General features: G+C 44.0%; 1 protein-coding gene across 1 annotated transcript in view; it reads right to left on the minus strand.

The window, feature by feature from the left end:
- The window catches only part of LOC140690346 (trafficking protein particle complex subunit 9-like), a 60903-nt gene extending 41174 nt beyond the window's left edge, over positions 1 to 19729 (minus strand). The window contains exon 1 of the mRNA XM_072952054.1: positions 19539 to 19729. The gene's annotated coding sequence lies outside the window, so the exon portion shown is untranslated. The remainder of the gene's footprint in view (positions 1 to 19538) is intronic.
- Between the last annotated feature and the right edge of the window lie 4703 nt (positions 19730 to 24432).

A 24432-nucleotide genomic window follows, 5' to 3' on the forward strand; every position in this document is an offset into this window, starting at 1 on the left:
TGGTTTATGAATGACCCAGCATTTCTGCTCTCTGGTCACACAAGTAAGAGAACTGAAAACAAATGTCCACATAAAAATTCCTACAGGAGTATTCACGGCGCCATTACTCTTCACAAACAAAAAGCAGACACAACACAAACGACTATCACCTGATGAATGGGTAAACAGTAGGGCCCAGATATACAGTAGAATATAATTCAGCAATAGCAAAGCATAGAGTACTGACCCAGGCCACAACCTGGAAATACATTGAAAAAGTTACTCAGTGTGAAAGAAGTCAGTCAAAATAGACAGTTCCATTTACATGAAATAACTTGTTTTACATGAAATGTCCAGCACAGGCAAATCCATAGAGAGAGAACAATGGCTGCCTGGGGCTGGGGGAGGATGAGGAAGATGGGAATGACTGCTTGTGCTTACAGGGCTTCCTGTTGGGGGATGAAAATATTCTAAGATTGACTGCGATGCACAATTCTGGGCTTTGAGTAAAAACCGCTGCACATTTTAATGGGTGAATTGTATTAAAACTGTTAAGGACAAAAGCACCTAGGGCCAGAACCTTCAAATAGTAAATGCAAATTGCTAACTTTTATTACAGGAAGAAGAAACTGCCCTCAGCATGAAAGCAGGAGATCGGCAAATATGGGTTAACAGAATTGGACAAGAGCATTTCACTTGAAAGAGTTGCTGAGTGTACACGAAATATTCAGAAATAGGAAAATCAGCTTGACATCACGAAGAAGCATTCTCCTTCAAATGCAGATCAAGGATTCGGCAAGCCCAGCTGCTAGAAATAACCAGAGAAGAAACCTGGTTCTTACAACAAGCACCAGAGCCAACAAGGAAATGGTGGTGAGGAAAGCAGGCAGCCAAAAATCTGGAACAGTTTGCTACAAATAATTTCTCCACTGAAAATTCAAAAATAAAATGAAAGTGATGCAATGCTGAGCTGGCCTCACGTTAAAGGGCTTCCTCTGCTGCTCGACAGTTCTGTAACCCCGAATGAGAGACTCAGGAGAATCAGCATGGCTCCTGGCAGTCCCCAAGTGACTGCCCTCCAGCACGTTTACCACCATCACATCTGCCAGGGTTGTATTGCAGAGAAGAGACCAACTTCTAAAAGGCACAGGAAATGTTTACCAGGGAAGAAAAGGCTGCTGTCAGTCCTGGGACAGAGGCAGTGTGAGCAGAGGCCAGAAGGCTGCAGGTGAACTGGAGCAGACCTGGGGCAGGAAGGGACCACGGAAGAGCAGATCTCAATTTTCTACTCTCTCTCCCTAGAGGTAGGAGAGATAAAGCCTGCATCCTTCTCACCTGGAACTGTGGGTTCTGGCTGGCAGAAGTCTTACGTACAGGGAATGAATACTCAAGACTCTGTGGAAAAAGTCACGAAAGAGAGAGGGCGTAGGGACCCAACTCCACGAGCCTCTCAAATGATCCCATATTTATTGTGTATAATCAAAGGAAAACGTCATTAACAGTTGTGTGATAGTAAGCAGGAACTTGGGGAAAGAAGGATGAGACAGAGATTGTAGAATCCACCATGAGTACAAAGGCTTAGTGTATCTTTAGGTAAGTCATGGGGTGAGGGGAATAAGATACATTCTTTAGACATGTGAATTACAAAGCAGACCACCAGACCAGCTAGGTCCTTGCTTGGGGGATAATAGAGTATCTAACTGCACACAAGCCCAGCCTTTATAGCTGTGGGCCTGGGTCATTGCTTTGCGATGAGCAGAGTGCTATCTAAAACATCATCTACGCAAGCAAAGCATTATCTCTGCTTTTTAAGGCAAGGAGACAGGAGTGAGGATGCACAGGCACTTGCTTGCAAAGCAGTTACTAAGCATACGTTTTCTTCTTAAATTTGACAGGCGGCTGGGGTCTGTTACAATTTGTTAACCCAATCATGGGCTCCCACATGGAACCATTATGGAGGACACCCTAAGGTGACAAATCCTGGCTCTGGGTCTTTTCCTGCCAGCTTCAGCCACTCTAGCAGAGTCTAGGCACATTCCTGAATAATGATCATACAGAACCACCCACACTGTTAACTCCTGGTGCTTGAAACTTAATTTTAGCTCTACACAACTTAACGTAGAAAAGTTTCAGAAATAAAAGATATTATATTTACTTTATATCTCATCATAGGACTGATTTTTCTGATTGCTCTAAGCTGCTTCTTCTTGGTAAAGCACCTAATTCTGCAGGTGAATTCAGTACTTTCTTTGGGCATAACTAGCCAGTTTGGGCTCGCTAACTTCTATTGGTCAAATACCGATACACTTAATTGATTTCATTGTTCATCAATTTCAGCTGGGAGCAGAGGGAGTGTCACTCTGTTCCTCAGCCCACCCTCAACCCTTATCATCAGCAACTCAGGCCTCCGGAAACCAAAAAAAGCTTTTGTTTCCCTTCTACAGTTTCAACAAACCCAACAGGATACATAAGCCTGGAGAAAGAATTCAACACAAATGTTAAAACAAAAATCAATAAACCTGAAGCAACTCCATCTCCGAATCATGATACACAATGACATGAGATTAAGTGTGTCAGGCCCAAAGCATGGGTGAGCCTGACCACCTGATTTCTATTCTTCAAAGGAAGGAAAGTTTTCCTATTTTTTTATTATCACTCTGTCATTGTTTCTGATTAAGCCAAAAACTAGTTTATGAAATAATTAAGCATTGAAATAACAGATTTTTGTTGTATCAATTACAGAAGGCATTCAGAGGTGTTAGGAAAAACCACCTCTGTAAAAAATGCAAAATTTCTTCCACTGTGAAGAACACGTATACAAAATGCAACAGAGAATTCAAGCTCTTGTGGAGAGGAGCAAAAGCCACAGAATCAAAGCAAAGTCATTACTATGAGTCAACTCAAAATTCACTGGACAATCATGTTCAATGCATTCAATGAAATTTAAAGGCATACTGCAAACCATACACTTAATGATCTGCAGGCTAGAGGAAGAATTTCTCTCTTTAACAGACAAGAGTAATCAATAGGGTGCCCCACCAAACAAGGACCAAAGAACAATCAGGTTTTTAACAGTTCTGATATATCAGCATTTTCTAAAGATCAAAATCCAGAAATTTTAAACATTGATTCACACCACAATGAAACAAGCACTTAAAAAAAAAGAAAAGAAAATAAGCACATAGAACATGTACATAGATCAATGAGAATTTCTTGAGACGCTGGAAGAAACAGGCTATAGTCTTTTACTTGAGAAATAAAACTACTTTTAAAGATAAATGCTAAAACACATTTCATCATTCATGTTGCCTTGAAAAATCTGAGGCACTTGTATCTGATTAGAAAAGCAATTCTGAGTAATAGTGTGTTACAATTCAGAGCCAGTTTGCTTTAGAAGAAAAGAGAAAAGAAAAGCTACCGTTTCTCATATACTGCACAAAGTGTGAAGTGTCTCCCTGCCTCTTTCTCCTCCCGTTTTCTAAGCTCATGCTTCCCAACCCTTCTGAAACAAGTATGAGAACCTCTTATTCCCGCCAATATGCCAAATGACAAAAGAAAATCAATTTATTTGTGTAAGTATATGCTTAAACCTTGAACTGGAAGAGAAAGATATCAGAAGTCTATATGGAACTTATTTCTACATTCCTGAAATCACACACACAAACGTTCACACAGACACAGACACAGACACCTACCCCCTGGATTACTGGGAAATTCACAAGCTTAGGATTTCAATCTTCTAGAAGATAACTTTGTAGTTAGTTTAAAATACAAAACTGTCAGCTTTGGAAAGCCTTGATCACCTGCTAAACCATCCAAATATCAAAGAGACCCAATTAGCCTTCTCGGTAGAATGTAATTTCCCATGATGGCAAAACATACCCTAAAAAGTCCTGGATCTAAGTCTCGTGTTTATCACTAGCTATGATCGTTTTTAAGCACATTAACAGATTCAGAAACTTATGTCTCAACAGCATTTATTCTTATTGAAATAGTATACGTGTTCATTTGCCTATACAGAGACCAGGTCCCATGATGGAGTTTAAGAGCTATTTTGTGTATTGCAATATTTATTTTTAAGTGCAGAAAAGGAGGGTGGGTATTACTCAGTTGTAGAGCACCTGCATAGCATGCACAATGTCCTGGCTTCAGTCCCCAGTACCTCAAAAAAAAAAAAATAAAATAAGGGCATATTTAAAAATGAGTAAAGTTATAAAAAAATGCAGACTAAAAACCACTGCAATCTAGGAGACACAATTACAATAAAAAATACAAGAGTTTCTATCAATTATTGGCTATTTGCCAATCGCAGAGACAACCAGAAATCACACCTGATAACCATCACGTGTGATTCTCAGCAACCCTACTAAGTAGACACGGATGGGAAACCAGGCTCTGCAGATGAGGAGACGGAGCTCAGAGGAGCCGGGGACGCTGACCGTCCTGCTTCCCGTGACACCACATCAGCCCAGGGCAAGCGCTGACGGAGCTGCAATGAGGGGACACCCAGCTGCATGGAACCTTGGGGCACTGGGGAGTCCCAGAAAACACTAAAAGCTGTTCAGTGAAAAACCAGCTCAAATATAATACACTGTGCCACATTCTTTAAACAGGGAACATGAGTGAGACCTTTTTGATGCCTCCGTGTCCTTTCTGCCATCGTCAGTTACTTGCCCTCACAGCGTGACCAGTGATGAACTGGACCCCATATGAAGCGCACTCAGATGGCAGAGCATTTGAAGCTGTTTTATGAAGTTTGTAAGACTCTGTCTGTGCCTCACACAGGCGGTCATCCATCACTTCTCACCGGTGTGGATGTACCACCTGAAATCACTCCTTTCTGCTTTTTAAAATCCCTTCATCTACTCCAGACTTTTCAATAGCAAAGAAGCAGCTAAACCACAGACAGTGGACAGCTTTTCACCAAATTTCTTGAACAGCCCATCGGACTACCTGGAAGCCCTTTACTTTTATTAAACCCACTTCCAGGTACTTCATCATTTTCGGATTGGTGGACTTGGCCTCTGACTGAGCTACTCAGAGAGCTCCCAGCCTCACATCCGTGAGAGGACCCTGCTGTTGGGAGAAATCAGTGAGAAAGGCGTACATCCCCCAGTCATGTCTGCATGGCTAGAAGTGCCACAACGTGCTAAAAATTTATACCATCATAACCCCTGGGCTCCCATGGACTGGTTTCACATTAACCAAACTCATGAGACACTGATGCAAGAAAACCAGAAATTTAACTTATTAATGTAACAGAAGATGTGAAACTATGAACCAGACTGCAATATCAGAGTTCAACCATGAGTATATGTTCTCCTCCACGGCCCAAACACGGGCAGGCAGTCACATGGCAAGTGTGGACAGAAGCAGAGCAGGAAGGATTTCTAGATGAATTCAATGGACTAAATTTCTGTTATACCAACAGATCTGCTGCCTGGAAAACAATTAATTCTAATCACGGTGCACTCTTCGTGGACAGTTGCCGAGACACGACTGTGAGCACCTGTGTAACTCTCCTTTCCCTGTCCTTTCTGGGCTAATTGATGCACAGACGTACAGAAATCGAGGGATGCAGATACATCTAAACACCCAAAGCCCATTCTGGGAGCCACAATACCATACAGCCAGGGTTAAAATACTTGCTCTGCCACTTACTAGTTCTGTGACCTTGGTCAACTTACCCTCTGTGTGCCTCAATTTCCACACTGTGAAACTGGGATAACAATCAAACCTTCCTTACTCGCTTGTTGAGAAGATTGAAGGATTCATTTCTGTAAAACGCTCAGAAAAGAATGTAGCACATTTTGGGTGCTCAACAAATGTCAAATTAATATTACAGTGGTTTACAAGTCTCCTTCCTAATCATCTTCTGTGTTTCCTGGCTAGACTAATACCCAAAGGAAATTCTTATTTCTCCTTTTATAAACTCATGGGATGAACCCTTCTGTTCCATCCCACCACCTGTTTAAACTGATGGAAGGGATACCTCCTCCCCACTCCTCTGGGCCATGCAGAGTGCTACTCCCTTCACAGCCCTGACCCCTGGCCCACAGCTAGCCCTCCTCACATTAACAGATTGAGTTGTGATTCCGGGGAGACAAGCAGGGCATGTGAAACCCTTCCTTTCCCTCCAGTGTTGACTACCCTAGGGAAGCACCCTGGATGCTCAGCTCCATTGCAGAACAGCCCTGTGCATGATGGGGCTCATTCTCTCAAGGGAAGGCTTGCTGTGGCCCAGAGATACCTGGGACAGGATGAGTCTCTACTTCTGGGACACAGTATCATGACACTCATTTATCCACAGCCCTGAAGTTCATGGAGAACGTGGCTTCATCAGTAACAAAGAAGACATTTATCGCCTGCCTACCCTTTTGTGTCATCTCTCAGTTGGCTGCTGGAGACAACATGTGTATAAGTATTGGTTCCCCTTAGGCCCCAACATATATGAAGTAACAAAAATTTCTGTGGCTTAACGTTGGTCCAGGGCGACTGTGTAACAGTTCTGACTCTGCTGATGCTAAATTATGGGTGTAGGAATTATGGAACGTCCTCAAATATCTTTCATCATAAAATCAGCTTTTCTTACTTTCTTTTTTCTTTGTAATTACCAAAGACTATAAAATGATGGCTGCACACAAAACAGCAGCTAAAGTTTATGAGCTCTCTTGACATACCCACTGTGGTAAACATGTTACATAATTACTAATTCTCACAATTCTACAAAGCAGATATGAGTGTCCCCTTCTCACAGACGAGGGGAAAACTCAGAACGAGCTGACTCAGGATCACATGGTTCAGTGTCAGCACGTGCAGGCAAACCCAAGTCAAGAAACTACACCCCATCATATATGTACCAAATCAACTCCCACCAATTAACACACAGCGGCGGGGTCAATACTCAGGGAACTCAACACACCTTTCAGCTTTATGGTGCTCCAGAGGCAGCTTCTAGCTGTTTTATAATATCCCGGCTCACTGGTTTCTAACACTAGAAGAAAAGCCCGATTTTGCCATTGTTTGCACAGCAAGTCTGAAATGTTCACAGCGAGATAAAAGAATAAAACTATGATATAAGCAGAAAAAATTTTCCAGGTAGAAAGACATAATGGACGTTGTGCTATTCTGAAGCATTAAGCAAAGAATCAAAATAAAATCACATTGTTTAAGCCTTATTTTACAAACAGAAAAATTAAGACTGTAAAAAGTTGCAACAGCGCCACCTATGGCTAAAAAGACCTTCCAGGTTGCCGGGAAACATGCAACACAAAAATTGACTGTAAGATGAGAAACGAGAATCAGATAACTAGAAGCTTATGTAGCATATACTGCACTTTGCTTCGGGGGGATGGAGGGGTATTCAGTATTTAATCTGATATTGCTAATACTCCTAAATATAAACAAAAGACATAGGCTCATGGAAGCTCATCTTAGAAGAGGAAAGAATCCAGTCCAGCCACTTCATTTTACACGAGGGGAGACTGAGACCTGAGATCTGTCCTCCTGGCAATCAGCAGCAAAGCTCTCCTAGGTCTCATGTCTTGCACTGTAGTAAAAACCAACAGAACTGTACTAGGCCTATATTCATAAAAGTCACGTCTGTATTTTTCCAACAGTAGGTAATCTAAGTATCTTGCAAAATACTTCTCAAAGAGCCAGGAAATCATAGAAGGGTATTGAAATACAAAAACATTTATTTACATATTAAAACAGCATGAGCTTTATTATCTCTATTAAAAAAGTGACATGTCAAATCAAAATTTTGAAATTTTAAAACCTGAAAAGAGTGCAGAAAAAAATCAAAATTTTCTTTAGTCACAAAAGAGAGAAGCTTATTCCCTGATAATAATCAATGTGGATTTTTCTAAACTTAATGGTTCTGGTCAGAATCCCGAGAAATTAAATGTCTGATGGATGGTTACACGGCAACATGAATTCTGAGCTTACATTCTGTGTAAATAATCTTCAAGGTCGTCTGCTTAAGGCAATTTAAGTAGTCCCTGTCTCACTAGAATGACACAGATTTCATTAAAGCTTCATACTGCACTTAAAAAAAACAATCCTAGTTACTTTAAGCCATATTAATGTATATCATATATACACATATTGAATATGCATCAGAAATAAGCTACCCTTTTTAGTATTCAGAGTTGATACTTCTAAACTATCAGTCACTGTGAAAGCACATTTTTATTAAGCACCTCTACGGTGCTTTGTATACAAGGCGTCCAGCTCTCACAGTCAGACAAGGTAAACCATATTACTCAAATTTCACAAATGACGAAATATACTTAAGCCATGTAAACAACTAAGATATTCATCATCAGGAAAGAAAAGAGTAAGGATTTTACTTACAATACTCACTGACAAAGTTTTCTTTCATACTAAGACTACATAAAACAAATTCAGTGTTTGGAAATTTTTCAGTAAATAAGCACCACTAGAAAAAACAAGTAACATCATTAGCAACAGTTGGACTTTCAAAGACCACTTCTCTCTTGCACAATAGTTATTTTAAATGTTTTGTTTTTAGTTCTCACAAAGCACTAAATTAAAAAACTATTTCCTTTACAGTCATTACCTGAGAATAAAACATTTGTGAAAATGTACAATTTTAATTTATGCCACTCTGCCTCTCATTCTCACTGGTGTCTCTCCTTTGAAGACCTCATCAGGCTGAGAAAGCTAAAATCGGTCATTTATGGGCTCACAGGAGTTCGGGAAAACACTCAACGGGAAGCTGATTAGAGGAGCAATTGAGAATTCATCCTGTGCAGCCTGGATTCCAGCATCGAGCTAGCCACCGCCAGCTGCGTGTCATTTGGGGCAAGCTGACCCATCTCTCAATCCCTCAGCTACAAAAAAGGAGACACTGATACCTACAATCAAACACTTGCTATGAAGTAAAATATGAGCAAAGCATTTTAGCCTCAGTTAGGCGTCCACTCACAGCGAGTTTGGTCATTATGATGATGAGGATGGCTGTTAACAAATTAAGCTCGACCAAACAGGAGAAATCACCTTAAAGGAGAAACATTTTAAGTCCATGAGTATTTCCTTTTGGGTGGACTGTAGAATATTCTATAGATTTTTTTTAATAAACCAAATTTTGTCCATTAATTGTAGATTTACAGGTTCATGGACAAGTCTCCAGAAAAATAATTAGAGGCCTCTAACCTCTGAAAATTAAGATGTAAATTTAAAAAAAAATCAGGGAAGAGATTATACCTCATTTGGGAGAGTATGTGCTTAGCATGCATGAGGCCCTCAATTCAGTCCCCAGTAACTCCATCTAAAAACTTTGTTTTTTAAGAAATAGAGAATTAAAGCAAAAGGATGGAGGAATACGGAAATTTTTAGAGACTCATCTCAGATTTAAGATAGGGAAGAAACCATCCAATTCTCAGAAGAAATCTTGAGGACTATGTAAACTGGATCTGAGATGTCTAGTCTTTTAACATTATTCATGAAATCATATTACCAAGTCTTAAAACTACCTGATAACCCACAGTGGTGATACTGATCATAACAGCTACCATCACGTATCGAGCTCCGGCTAGGACTGCTCTGTTCTGACATCTCTACCCCTAAGGCCTCACCAGGCGGAGAGCACTAAATTCGGTCATTTATGAGCATCTCGTGTAAGTCCTCCATTTGTGCTTCTCACTCTCCCCTCACCAGCTCCTCTGAGGGAAGCACTGTTATCATCTTCCCCACCCGCAGATAAGGCCACTGAGGCACAGACACTAAACCCGTTCCAGGCCACATTGGAATTAAAGGACGTCTGTATTTCTGCTGTTTTGCTTTTGACAAAGGAATCTGAGATATCAATTCAAAGCAGACTGTTAAATAATCAAGTCTGTCAGGTCTTCACCTCAAAGAGCAGATACTATAAATTCCTGCTGTAGGATGAGGCTGCCGTCACAAACTGACTCAGCTTGAAATTAATATCCAAGATGAAGCAGCGGATACACGTAAATATTCACGATTGTCAAGTCTGCCCACGGGTCTGGGCCCTTCACTGCCTGAAAGGGGGTGAAATCCCCACCCGTGTCTGGGAGGGAAGCGCGGCTCTTCCCGGGCTCACCCAGGCTTCATAGGCTATTTACCCCCACAGACTAGCCTCAACGGTTAAAAGCTCTCAAGATTTTTACACCAGGCAAAACTGAAAGACATTTCTGTAGATGGAGCACTTTCTCAGGCTTAAATTTTTTTGCCTACACTCAGCCAGAGGGAGAAAAGAAACAGGACTCTACAAAGTCCTGACCCTCACCACTCACAGGAGTAGAATGACCACAGCAGAAGATGGCCCTTCACATTGCAGGATGTGAACAAAATAAAGATGCCCCAACAACAGGCACTCCCAGACACAGCGCTCAGCAGTCTTCTGCACAATCACAGTTGTGCAGCCCTCAACACCTTCTATTTCCAGAACACTTCATCAGCCCAAAAGAATCCCCCTATCACTAGCATTCACTCCGTAATCCCCCTCCACCCAGCCCCTTCCAACCATCACCTGCTCTCTGCCTCTGCATGTGCCTTTTCTGGGCTTTTCAGATCACTGAAATCAACAATATCTGGCCGTTTGTGTCTGCTTCCTTTCAATTAACATGCTGTTAGCAAGGCTTGTATATTTTGAAGTGACATCAGCATCTCTTTATTTTTTATTTTTTTTGGAAACGTTAAAGATTATTAGAAGGTGGTAAGTACTATCAAAAAGAGTAGAGTGGAGCATAAGTGATTGTGTTTCAAAGGGAAAAGTGTGGGTTGAACAGTCAGGGTGGACTTCCCAAAACAGGTGGCATTTTTCATTTTCCTCTTTTTTTTTTCCTTTTTTATTCACTCTTACGTGTGAATAATGTTCCACTACATGGAGATACTACATTCTGTTCATCCATTCAGCAGCTATGTATGGACGAGGTCCAGAAGAATGAGTGTAAGGGGTGACTAGCATGGATGGCATTTAAGCAAAGGGCAAAATGTGTTTTCAAAAAAAAGCCAACAAACAGAGGCGCAAGGAAATTCAGTGCGTTTCTGAGCAAAGTGCTTGCTTGCTTCGGCAGGACTACCGTGCAGGGCTGGGGCGGATATTGGCAGGAATCACGGTGAGGGAGTCACCTGAGAAGACATCCCACTGCAAGCAGCTCAGCCAATCCTCCTCCCTCATCCTGTATTGTTAGAGCAATGTTTCTAGGTTACTCTTATTTCAATTAATAGCATTTAACTGCACGTCTGATCATCACCATCAGACCACATTACCTCCAAGTCACAGAAAATCATTCACTGACCGGAGCAGCACCAGGACATAATGGTGATGGATTAGGGAGTCCTGCAGCATTCCAGCCTGCAGGCACAAACCCCACATGTGCCCTGGTGATGTCCAGAAAATAAAATGCATGGAAATATCTCACTGCTGGAACACGACATCTGCCCTCAAATTGCCCGAAAATCATGCTGGCAAAGCACTACTCAACCTTCTCAGTACAAAAAAAAAAAAAGCTAAGAAGGCAAATTTAGGCTCTTCCATTGAAAACCAGCAGCCACCACTGCCAGTATTTGAGCTGGAATGCTCCTGACTTTGAAAACCACTGCGCAGTTACTTTTCAAACGTGAAACTCATATATATATACCACGTAGATGATATTGCAGTAGGATTTTTCTTTTCAAAATTTCCAGTTGCAAAATTAGCACAAGAAAGTTTATGTTTAGGCTTTAAAAAAATCAATTATCCTCCATTTTCTTAATTTTGAACTTATTATTATTTTATAAATGGAGCTATGGTGCGTATTTAAAACCTTTTGATTTCTGAAAACAAGACGTTTATGACCTCACTATTTCAGAGCAAACTTTAACGATTCTTTGAGAGGTGGGGCCTGGGGTGCTCACTAACAGCTCTTTAAATACTGACAAGGATGTGCTATTAAGTAATACAAAGGCTCTAAGTCCACATTAGCTCAGAAAGCAAAGAAACCACACCAAAGACTTCCTTAAATATTTTATATATTCCTATTCTTTTGAATACTAAAGCTCTTAAAACATATGATTTTTTTTGAAAAAGACAACAGCTGTAATAATTTTCCTCTCACCAAGAAAGCAATCTTTATCAGGAATAAAAACCCCTATGGAAATCGAAATGACAGGACGTTTCTAGCTAAGTGAACATCCAGATCTGAACACAAACCTAAATCCTATCAGATCTCACTCGAAGGAGCTCTACAAAGGCCTGGGCAACCCTGGAGATTAGCTCTTTTGTTCCAAATGTTGGCTGAGCTAAGATAATCACACTAGGCATGGAAAGAGAGAAGAGGAATGTCCCCCTGGCAGCCTCCATCAGTTTTCTTCCAGCCACAAGGTGCCTCTAGGGCAGCCCCGCTAACAAGTCCCCCATAAGAAAAGCCGGCATCCACACTGCCCCTGCCGTCCCCAAGTAGCCCCGAAGCCCATATCCCAGCCTGTGAATGGTCTTCAAATGATCCCCCAGTTGGTGGCACCCTCCACCTCTTCCCCGCTACACACACACACAAAGCCACGACAGCCTTCCCAAAGCACAAATTTGATTACATCAACCCCACTTCAAACAGTTCAGAGGCTCCCTGGTAGAGTTCTAGCCCCACCCCAGACCCTGCTCGCCCAGCCTCATCTCAGTACATAGGTCCCCAGTGACCTCAGGAGCCCCCTGACCTGCTCCTACTTCCCACTTGCCTCCAGGTTCATTTTGACTGTTTCCCAAGGAAGCCTTCCCTCCCTCCAACCTCCACAATTTGTTCCTCTCTTCCTAGAACATTCTAGGCTAACTGACAACGCTAAGCTCTCAAGAAGCAAATACATTTTGCTTATTTATGTGGCTACACTCTCTCTCCCCTAGACTCACTGAAGTGCACGTGTTATGAATAAATGAATGACGGGTTGGATCTCAAAGGGACAGACATACCTGCTCTCACCCGTCCCGACCCTTTTGTCTGTAGTATATCAGAAGCAAAACCAGAAGTACCTTACCTGAGGGTCACTTCTGTTGACACCCTTCACTGCCTACTGTGTCAGTTCTAGTAAAACTCAACTTCTTCCAAAGCCCTTCACCCCGGACTCTCTCCAGTTTCCTCCCCAGCAGGGGCTCCCTCCACCCTGGACCGCACAGGGCACTCTCCCCGGGTCCCCACGCCAAAAGCCTCCAGGCCTCTGCCCGGGCTGCACCTGCGACCTGAGCCACATTCTTGACTCCTTCTCTTGGCTGACTCTTACTCTGTCCTCACAACTGAATGTACAGCCCATTTCTTCCAGGAAGTCCTCTCTGATAATGTCCTTTAGGTCTTGTCTGGGCTCTATCTATAGCAGCAGTACATGGTGACCAACTGGGTGTTTGCCCGCTCCTTTGAGACCACGAACACTTGGGAACCACGTGGGAAGGAGTGAGAGATTACAAGACAGGTGGGGGAATCAAAAAGCAGAAATCACAGCCCAAGTCCCAAATTCAAGGATACTTTCTCAGAAAAAAGTATAAACTATTTCACACGTGTGCCATTTGGCTACTATTTTTGTGGCTTGTGGACAGCAAGAACTTGGTGTTCTAGCCCAAAACCCAGGTTACATGCAAAGAAATGTATATATTCTTATCCAAAGGAAACCAGAGCTGCTCAACAACAGTTTTCATTTAGAACTGAAAGGAAATTTGATAAAGGCAATCTCTCTCTCTTCTTTCTTTTCTGGAATCATATAATTTTAGAAGTATTTGCGTGACTAACAGACGGCTACAGCCCGTGATTCTGCACTGAAGTGTTTGAGGCTGAGGAAGCCTAGATTACATTCACTCTGTAAATGCAATCACACCAACACACTGATAGGTGCCGTGAGTGGTGGAGCTGATGTTCCAAAGCAGGCAACATTATTCTGTAAGAGAACTCTAAATAGAAAGTAAGAAATGCAATGTCCTGTACTCAATTTCATTTGCTATATGGGCCATTAACTGATAGTATATCTTGACTAATGAAACCCAAAAATAAATTGTCAACTTCGATTTTCTTCATCTGACCGTTTTATGCTAACATCGGATATTAAACTCTCACTCCATATGGAAAGCTCAGGCCTACGCTGCAGCACAGTTACATCCCGTGGAAGAAAGCCGACCAAGGGAGAACTGGAGAGTTTCCCTTCAGAAGCTGCAAAGTCTGGTTTTGCACCTGTACACCATTTGCAACCACGTCATCATCAAAGGAGTTAGACGTTACCTCTCTGGGACGAAAATCACTGTGTGCTTCAGAACCATCAAAGAATGCTGAGCTTTGTGAAACAGTCCAGAGGCGCTTAAATCATACTTTTTCTGAAAGGCTCCAAAACTGACCCACTTCACCATTCCAGGTATAACAGGGAAGTACTGGAAACAGTAGAGAGAACATGCCCTTGAATTCTGACAAGGCCCTGCTTGAATCCTGCTACAGCATTTACTAGTCGCTAAATGGACCAATTCTTTAACCCCTCTGAGAAGGCTTCCCAATCCCCAAAAGGGGGCTGCCACCGCCCACCTGGGAGGCATGGATGTGAATGAAACACGCAAGTAGGGCGGCCGACTGGTACCTGACACGGGGCCTGGCTAGTTTCCCTCCGCTGCCCTTCTCCCCCTTTAAACTTGCACTGTTCCCCCGGTAACGATCAAGCCCCCGGAACAGACTGCCCGTATCTTCTGTGTATCCCTGGATACATGCCTTACCCTTAGGAGGCCAGAAAAACAACTGCCTCCTCCCAAGTCACTAACAATGTTCTTAAGAGTCTGGGTATTTTTAACTCTATTTTTCAGGGAGACTATTCCAGAATTTTGCAAGCACCATTCTCCAGGTTGGCTCCCCTCCCAGTGCCCATCCCTTCTCACCTCAGATCCTCTGTCTGACTGCCTTCTGTTCATGGGAAAGCGAGTCCGGTAAGGTGGGGCTCCCTAGGCCTCCCTCCCTCCCTCACAGGTGATTGTGACTAACTTCTCCCCACTCCTCACTGCAACTCTAGCTTCTGAGGAGTCTACCCTCCCGTACACTGCAGCCTCTGCACCTTCCCAAGACGCACACGTGGCCACGACCCTCCCTTCAGATTTCTGCCTGGCTGGCCCTGCCCAGCCCCTGGCCCCTTAAGGATAACTGGCATTGCTTTGAAAATGGCAAACGCCACTGACTGACACACCAGAGCTGTATGGTCTGGGCTTTCCTCCAACCAAGACACAGCCCTGCCCCCCTCAGTCTCAGTCTGCAGCTCTCGAGATGATCTAATTCACATGCAAGGCTGTGAACACCAGCTAAGAATGATGACTCCCAACGTGTATCTCTAGTCCGGCTCCTTCAACTGAGCCCCAGGCTCATCGACCCGAGTGCCTCTTTGAAGTCCTAATTTGGATGACAAATGGCATCTTAAAAATGCCTCATGTCCACCATTTACTCTGGAATTCCATTCCTGTCAGGTATCTCCCAGACTCCCCATTTTAGTAACAGCCCCAGCACCCACCGAGGTGTCTGAGGTCACATTCAATTTCCACTGTTCCCTCCCCCAGGCCCTGCCCTGGAATCAGTCCTGTTATCTCCATCAATAAGCCCATCTCAAGTGTAGTTCTGTAGGGACCATGGCCGGAAACACACAAGCTCACAGCATGGTGCACTAACAGTCCTCCGTAGGGTGCTCCCTGGATGGGGAGGCATCTCCTGCCGCTGTTCACCTCAGAAGGCAGTGGATTCTCACACAGGAGGCCCAGGAGAAGGGACTCAAGGTTCTCCCATGGTCTGAGCTTTGAAGGGCCCGAGGTCTGGGGGAGCTCCTAATTAGCAGACACACTTGCCAATGAGCAGATGAGGATGGGGGAACCCACGCAAGGCTGTTATCACTTCAACTCATGGGCTCTCAGGAGCCATGGGAAAGGCCTGTGTCCAGTGTACAGCCCAGCCATCACAGATCCCAGCCTGCATTTGCCAACCCGGACAGCCTAGACTCCATCTACTTGCGACACTTACTTCTGTTCTGTTCCCCACCCAGAATGTGATGGACTCATTCAGATATTCTGGCCTGTCTCAAGCGAGACAAATTCAGTGAAAAATGAAGTGTCCACATTTGGACCAGAGCATGAAAGGAGAAACAAGGCCTCATGGTCAGCATGATGGTGGTGGCCAAACAATTCCACCAGGTGAGATGAACCAGGGTAGGGTTGAGAATCCAAGGTCCTGGGTTGGACAAATCATCTTCCTTCATTGTTGACTGGGGTGTTGGGGACTGACTACCACAAACTAACGACACGTTAGGGGGCCCACGTGGTGGGCGTCAGCTGCAACAGAAACGGATTCAGCTCTTTACTGCCAACATGGGTTAAAAGTAAAGGCCGAGGCAGGAAGGTCTGCACGGCTGCTGAGGCAAACCACAGACCCAGCTCTGAATGCCCACTGGCTGGAGCAGAGAGGAAGCTACTGCCCTTTTAGCAGTCCCTTTGCCCAACAGATCCAGGTAAGCCAGCTACTTAGGAGAAGGCCATGTTGTCCTGATACTCAGAAAAACCAGCCTCGTAAAGGGAAAAAATAGTGGCATGGATTTTAGACCCAATTCTGCCCCTTTATGAAGGCAAAGTAAAGTAAATGGCACGGGGAAGTTGAATGCAAAAAAAAAAAATTAAAGAACCAAACGGTGACCGCTTCCTCCAACAGCGTCCCCTGCAGCTGTCACCTCCGTGGCGGCCACATCCTCACCAGTGACCGCCGGCCAGGAAGCGACGTCACGCACGTCACACAGCGACAGCCAGGAACCGCGTGCTGAGCACGTTTGTGTAAAAGCAGGAATCGAGCAAAATGCTGCAGAGTTTGACCTTACAAGTTTAAATACTCCATGAAAAGAATCCCTGAGCAGCCGACTAAATCAATTCACATCTTACTTCTTCAAAACAATGAAACAAATTTAATAACGGCGCATTTGTCACCAAATAAAAGGAGGACCAAACATGTTCCTCAAAAGCAAGGATTTCAACAGGTATCAAACACCAGTGGGTGATGAGCTAACAAAGCAAATATTCCAAAAAATTAGAAAATAAAAAATGACTAAGATAATAGATGGATCAAAACAGCTGTTAAGTTGTTGCTTTTTAAAGCGATGGAGACTGTACGGAGGGCAATCTGGCTATTTCAAATGCAGGGTGTGCACAGCCCACATTTTCAGAAGCAACAACATGCTCACTGGGCAGTACAAGTGAAAAAGGAGTAAAGAAAAAGGAAAAGAGGAACAAGAGAAAATTAGAATCACACAAGAACAAAAATAATTTTGACTGCATGTACAAGAATTTATGTGAGTGTGTGAGGCCAGGGACGCGGGGATGGTGAGGCCCAACCTCACCTCCTGCTCAAGGGAAAGCAGGGGCCTGAGGGGAGCGGCGCTGCCGGGGGACCACAACGTGTTCAGCTCCCCTAACCAAAATTCGACCTACAAGCGACTAGGCAGCTTTTGAGCTACAAATTATTGTCGCATTTCAGTCTGGACCGTTTTACTCACTTCCACCAAGAGTAGCAGGAGAGAATGAGGCTCTGCTCCTGTACCAAAGCATTGTTTAAAAAATTAATGACTGTGGAATAGTAAAAGAAACAATGGAGTAAAAGTGACTGGAGGAGAATGTGCTTGACCCGAGCTCACTGGCCGCGTTATCTCAATGACGTTCAGATGCTGGCTGAGCCCTTATGGTACCAGAATAGACAGACCCACAAGGAGGCAGGTTTAATGCGCTGAACCACTGTGGGCTAAGTACACATCCGGCTACTCCGCCAAGTCCCAAGGGCAGACTTCAAAAGGCAAAAACAAGCTGGCATTCTCTGGTGGGTCTGCAGACTCAGAGACAAGCATTTGTTGAGCAAAAATGTCACCAGTGCCTCCTATGACAAAAGAAGTGGCACTGGCGTGGGGGCTGGGGCAGGGCTCCAGGCTTCCACTGCTCACTCACCAGTCTGTCCAGGGGAAGAAGGTGGTCCCTGCTTAGGTTTCGCTGATGCACCTACTTGACTAATGTCTGGGGCCTCAGCAGGAGTTGACAGATGAGGTGAACGGAGCGAGACTCTGTGTAGCACGGTGCTGGGAGCTATGCCCTCAGCAGTGCCCAGGCTCCTAAACATGCCAGCTCATCTCCAAGAAGCAGATGGGGAGTGCGGGCATGTAGATCACAGGGCCCTGTGAGGACAAGTACAGATCATGGCCACGACATGCCTCTCCTCTTCCTTAAGCCATAGAGGTATTTCTGGGGAGGAACAGAAAATTCATCCAGAGCCTGCTAGGTGGGCTCTCGCAGGTGGGACTAGTGTCCCCTGTGCTTCTCACTCACAGGGCTGGTCTAGACATTCTTTTTATTAATTCCCTAGCATCTTCTCCTCCAACTTACCAACAACCAGAAAGTAGGATCTGATCTTAGGTAAGTTCAAGAATCACAGAGCACCACCTCCAAAGCGGGCCCGGTAGCACATGCCAGGTCTTCTGACCGCCACCTGTGGGACCACCATGAGCCCTCTCCAGACTCAAGGACCGAGGCCGTAGGCCGGGGTGACACAGCTTCCCTCACTCACCCCAGCAAAGGGGAACCACGTCTCGGCAAAGGCATCTCACCCTCTTCAGCCCGAGGGAAAACATGATAGATATACAGGGAATCAGAGCAGAAGGTGGGGGGTAGGCAGCCCAGAAGAGCTCATCTGTACTTCCGAGGCAAAGTGGGGCCATTGACTTAATCACAGGGACAAAGTGGGAATGAACATTTCCCTGCTCTGTCCCATACACCGTGATACGCCTTTCCCTGCATAAGGAGTTCATTAGGAAGTCCCTGGCGGTGTTTCTGATGTCCTAACTTGGCATGGTGGCTGTCGGGCAGGAAGAGACGGCCTGAGCTGAAAAGGTGCTGGGCCTGGGAGGCAGGTGACAGCGGCTCCAGCCGCAGCTCAACCAGCGCCTCGTTCTGCCTCTCGGGGCTCAGCATCTCATCTATAAGCAAAGGGATGAGCATGTACCAGGACAGGCTGCGCAACAGAAATGAAATGAGAGCCATGTAAAGAAAGTTTCCCAGTTGCCACGTTTAAAATTTGAAACAAAGAAACAAACCAACAAACAAAAAACAAATACTAGAATGTGATTTTAAGAACAGATCTTACTTAATTTACTGTATGTAAAATACTATTATTTTGACATGTAATCAATATAGGAAGTAAAGAGATAGTTTATGTACTTTTACTAGACAAGCCTCAGCGTCTGATGTGCATTTGACCTACAGCACATCTCAGGTGAGTCCAGCCTCCTCCCCAGTGCTCCTAGCATCAGTGGCTTTGGCTACTTTATTGGACAGCAACTCCAGGGGTCCCACCATGTTCCTGGCTGTAAAGCGGGAGTAAGTGTCCACACTAACCCTAAAAGGATCTCTCTGAAATAAAGGCGGATTCACTTTGAAATGTCTGGAAACCGGCGGGCTGCACCTCCCTCCCCCCTTGGCTACAAGATTGACTTCTTCCTTGCTGATCCCTTTCTGGATGTAGGGAAGCAATCCAGCACACAGCCAAGGTGGACTGGCTTCCAGGTAAACTTACCTGCTGTCTGTGTCCAGTCCCATGAAGTCCTCCTTCTCAAACGGGATGCAGGGGAGGGGGATCTTGTCCCCAGAATTCTTGGGGCCACCATCCAGCCACTTGGACTTGAGCAAGATGAAGAGTGACTCAGTGAAGTCCTCGATCCTCTTCTCCACCACCCTGCAGTACTCTTAGATTGAAGGCAACGTCGGTGCGCGTCTGCTCGGCTACCTCCCCATGCTGCACAAAGACAAAAAGCTGAGAGTCATTAAGCGATGTGCCATACAGCTCCTCTGCATGTGGAGCTTCTCGAAGGCCTTGGCAGAGAGACATTCGGTAATGGTGACAAGGCCCACGACCTTGGGGTGTTTCTGGAAGACGCTCCACCGATTCTCGGGCACATAGCGGTGCCTGTAGTGGATACAGAGTGTCCACTGGGAGCCACAAGGGCTGATATGGCTAACCGAGGTGAGTAGCTGATAGATGCAAAAGAAATTCTCCTCTGAGATGATCTCTATGGATTGGACCACAACGGGACGAGTCTGGTGGTCCTCAGCACACTGCACGTAGTCAGGGATGCTCATGTTGCAGGCCCTGCCGAGAGGGGAGAGGAGATCGAGGTACATTCTCTGCTGTGTGCTACGGGCCCATCTGGGTTGCGGTGACCTGGTGTGTACCAGCCAGAAGACAAGGGAAGCCAAAGCAAATCCAAGGGTACAGTTTGTCCTCAGAGTCTGCATATGGCTACTGTAGCTCGGATCACATTACCCAGCTTTTGGTCTAGGCTTCCTGCCTCTGCAGAGAAAGGTCATTTCTTATTTTCTATTTCCAAGCACCTAGCAAGGCCCTGATGCAAAGTCACTGCTCAAAAATGCTGAATAAAAAATGAACAAAGGAAATGCTTCCCCAACCCCCTTCAGCAGAATATAAAGAGAAGGACCACAGTAGGATCAAAAGATCTGGATTCCTATTCAATTTATTTGACCTCCTAAGCTTCATAATAATGGATAAGAAAACTTGCCTTGGGGTAGAGGGTACTGTTCATTGGTGGAGCACATGCTTAGCATGTACGAGGTCCTGGGTTCAAACCCCAGTACCTCATTTTAAAAAATCAAACAAATAAATACACCTAATTTCCCTCCTGAAAAAGTATTTTTTAATTCAAAAGTCAAAAAACACCTTGCAATTGACACAACATTGTAAACTTGACTATACTTCAATTAAAAAAAAAGCCTTGCCTTACAAGAATATATCTGGATTACGGATGTTTGAAAATGTAAAATGCATAGGGTACCACCTGCATAAAAGGAGGTGACTGTACACATGTTCTATCCCTCCTTTATGAGTTATACTTCCTTTGGGGGGGTTATAACCTCTCAGAGCTAATTTTCTCAGATTAAAAAATATAAACATTACTTGATTCTCAGTACTGCTGAAGAATCAGATAACTCTATGAAAGCATCTGACCCACAGAGTTTACTCAATAAATGTTTGTTGAATGAATGAATAAACAAGCAAAGTGAATGCTGCTCCCTGTCACAAACCATCATAATGGTACTGCCTGGAAATCACAAGTCCACGTTCACCCGACTCTGCATTAACAATGTGGGTGACCTGGACAGCCCTGCGTGCTTCATGAAGCCCCAGTTTAATCGTGAATAGAAATAAGGGCAATAACACAAACCTCAAATTGTTAGTGAGTCAGTAATGAATTGTACCCCAACACTGCAAGATGGAACCATTAAGAAAACTGGGCAAAGGGTCCATAGGCCCTCTCCATATAATCTCTTACTACCACATGGGAATCTACATTACATCTCAAAATTAAAAGTCTAATATTTTAAAGAGGTTATCGAGGTTAGGTGAGCTCACTGTCTCAAATAAGGAACACACAGTACAAATAGGACAATGCCCAGCCCATGAGATACACTCAGTTAACATTCCCACTGAGCCCACTAGTCCCTCCAACTTCAGAGCAAGAGGATGGGTCCTCGTGGCAACAGGCCACAGCACCTGAAGCTAACAAAGCTAATGGTGTCCACTTAAAAGAGCCCCTGTCACCACCCTTGTTCTAATTTTCTATTTGTAATTTTTTTCTTTTCATTAAATTGGAACTCCAAATTGCATAGAATTCTTACCAGATATCATGATGGCAGCCCTTCAAAACCTGACCACAGAGATCATGATGGCAGCCCTTCTTGGTGAAACAATAAAATGAAAAGCCATTTCCACAAGACCTCTGTGTAAATCTACTAGGGAACTTCATCCTGGACTGAGGAAGAGGACTGGGGAGTAGGGGGTAAACTGGGACACAGAGAAATATGGGCCACCTGTCCCACAATGGACTTTAGACTCACCCTCACCCTCCAGGAACGTCTAAATACACACAGACAGAGTGCTATGGACAAGAATTTTTTTTAAACAAATCCCTGAATCCCTAGCAGATCTTGTTTCTACCGAGACACAAATGTCTTATTTGTATAATGTTTCACAGAAGCCTTAAAATATTATCACCCCAACTTGACACATCAAGAAACTGAGGTAGAGAAGTTTATCACATTCTACAAGATTAGAGAGAGGCCACGTCAGACACCGTATTTAAATCCAAGTCCCTGCTCCGTTGCTCACACTAGAAAGTGTCACATACTGCCTCTTTCCTGCCCTCTCCCTGCAATAAATCTCTGAAGAGTCTTTTCTGTGTCACCTGCAATCAAAATCACATCAATTTTTCACAAAGAGCTATGTCACTCCTTGGAGGACATACCAAAATCTAAAGGGTTGGGTTGAGAGGAGATATTTGCATTTTCTGTTTCTCAAAGGAAACATGGCTTTAAAAGAAACTGAAAAGTATTTATCTAGTCTAAGCGCTCATTGTGCACAGAAAGAAACGGAGGCTCAGAGGAGAAGAGGAAAGGGCGTTATTAACAAATATTGCCTCAGCGCAGCACTAAGCCAGCCCTGGGCACTTCTGGGGGAGGATCTGGAAGGCCCAGGAAAATGAGTGTTAGAAAATAGAAAGAGAAGAAGAATATAAGGTCCCGTCTCTACACCACCATAGCATGAATTTCCACCAAATTACCCAGTATGGGTGCAGCCAATAGTAAGGTTGTCTAAACAGGTTATTGAAACCTGGAATTCTCAACCATAGTGGAAATTCCAGCATTTACTGTGCTTTTTTCCCAGTTCAATCATCAATTCAGTGGGCATTCTGTACCAGGGACTACACGAGACCTGGAGTTCTCCCAAATAAAGATCTCTATTACCACGTGTGCAAACCACATAAAGGCAACCAGAAGAAAAGCGCCCACAGATAAGATGGAATTACTGAAACTGAAAGCAGCCAAAGAGCATATATTACTAGGAAAAATGGTGCTCCTATAAATGGACTCATGGACATAGAAAGCAAACTGTATTTAGCAGGCAGGAAAGGAGGGATTAACAGATACAAATTAGTAAATATAAAATAAATGACAAGGACCTGCTATATAACACAGGGAACTATATTCAATTTCTTGTAATGAGTTATACTAAAAACAATCTAAAACATATGTATATACATATGCATATGTTTATAACTGAATCTCTGCTGTACACCTGAAACTAACATTGTAAATTGACTACACTTAAATAAAAAATAATTTAAAAAATAAGTAAAAATAAAAGCAACGCCATTAAGAAAAAATAAAAGAACACTCTAATCCCCTTAGCTGTAGGTGGTGGAGAATTCTGGTTGTAAACACCAAGTCCACTGGATCACTCCAGCAATGGCTGTCACTCTTTCTGACCATCAGAGAGTCACTTGCTTCACTGAGGTTTCTTTTCTCTTCTGTGAAAGGCTACAGCTGCAACTAACGATGTATAGAATCTCATCATTCACAAGCCCAACAAGTAGTGAGGACTTCCCATGGGCCAGGCTCTGGACAAAGGAAAATATAGGGTCCGAAATATATTCATGGGTAGAAGAAGTTTGTGCCATAAAGACGTTAATTCTTCCTGTTTTGATAGACAGATTCATTGCAATTCTGATTAGAATTCCTACCAGATTTTTCTTGGAATGTAACAAGTGAATTTATGGTCAAGATTAGCCAAGAAATTTCTTTAGAACCACCACTGGGGAGGGGTGGATAGGTCATTAATTTCCACTGCTCTTTCTGAAGTGATAAAAACGTTCTGGAATAATAATGGTTGCACAACTGTGAATATGCTAAAAGCTGCTGAATTTTACCATTTAAATGGATGTACTTCATGGTGTGTGAACTATATCACAATAACGCTGTTATATGAAAAAATATTTCTTGACAAATATTTTTCTTTTTATACCACTAGTCTGTCCCACAATTTAAGAAAAACAAAAAACCAATACAAACAAAACTGTGCCAGGAGTTCTTTAGGACTGCAATATCCCTGGGTCTCCAAGGCCTCTGGTGATGCTGTTCCTGTTAACACACACTAGCTGGGCTGGGCTAGCTAGGGACTGTAACTATCTTTTTAAAATTGACTGTCACACGTTTCACCCTTGGAGAGGGAAGGAAGGAGGATATCACAGCTTCATGCCTTCAGCTCATTTTTAACAGAACCAAGCCCTGCTTTCACCACTGTTAATCCCTCTCACTATAAAAACACGTGACATCAACAAGCACCGCCATCATAACACCTGAAAGTGTTCAAGATACTTACCTGCGGCAGAAACACTGAGGGAGGAGACAGAAGCTTGCTCAGCACTGATGCTCCCTTTTCCCGACTCCACCAGGTGAAGCTGGAGCTACAGCCAGAGGCTCTCAGTCCGGGGAGCAGCACACACGCCACTGAGCTGGTCCTGAGGGAGGGTGAAAGGGAAAGGAGGGCAGCCCTAGGGGGGAGGGAAAGGGGGGGTGCGGGCTGCAGCCCCGCTCGGAGGCCAGCCCCAGCACCAGCA

This window comes from Vicugna pacos, chromosome 30 (assembly GCF_048564905.1).
Source record: "Vicugna pacos chromosome 30, VicPac4, whole genome shotgun sequence".
NCBI classification, from domain to species: Eukaryota; Metazoa; Chordata; class Mammalia; order Artiodactyla; family Camelidae; genus Vicugna; species Vicugna pacos.